This window comes from Camelina sativa, chromosome 17, assembly GCF_000633955.1.
Source record: "Camelina sativa cultivar DH55 chromosome 17, Cs, whole genome shotgun sequence".
Taxonomy (NCBI): domain Eukaryota; kingdom Viridiplantae; phylum Streptophyta; class Magnoliopsida; order Brassicales; family Brassicaceae; genus Camelina; species Camelina sativa.
This window is the reverse complement of record NC_025701.1, coordinates 18,620,685-18,621,472: the sequence shown is the minus strand read 5'-3', so window position 1 is coordinate 18,621,472 and position 788 is coordinate 18,620,685.

Genomic DNA, 788 nt, shown 5'->3' with positions numbered 1-788 from the left:
TACTTCCAAGTTTATTATTACATTTTTTATCTTTATGTTTTTAGAACTTAGTATTGTTTTTTCCGCAACCACTCCTTAACGTAGCATGTTATTAGTGTTTAAACGCAATTAAGAAAATTGTTTTCTACTATTGTGAAGAGTTCGAAATTGCTAAAATTTCAAAAGCTTCATTCCTCAAACGTTTGCGGCTGTAGGTTGTTGAAAAAGAAAATCTCATAAACAAAAAACTAAAAATGTATTATCAGTTTTATATATATTCACTATAAATTTTTTTTGTTTAACTTCTAAAACATATATATTTTTTTTATTTATTAATCATGTTTAAATTTTTATATTTTCACATGATTAATGTTATTAATTTTTATTATTATATACTATTTTTATGTTGATAATTTTTACTTTAATCGTACGTTATCACAACAATCATAAATCTTCCGCAAACATACCCACTTTCACCCGCTAAACCAAAACGACAACCTACCGTTTCCGCAACCGGTTAAAGAGATATAACTTTTAAAAACTTTATATTCTTATTCAATCTTATATTATAAAACCTTTATTATTGTCAAATGTTATTGGTTAATATTTATAAAAGTTGTTTACATTCATTAAAAGTTTTTTATTTTTGAATTGATGATTTTAGGAATTCATTCAAATCATGGCTTAGTGGATTAATAAATACATTAAGTAACTTTTATATTGTATATTAAAGTTTAATTAGTCTTATTAGGTGATTGACTTTTAAAAAAATCTCCTTCATCTGATAGATTTTTTTTTTTTTTTTTTTT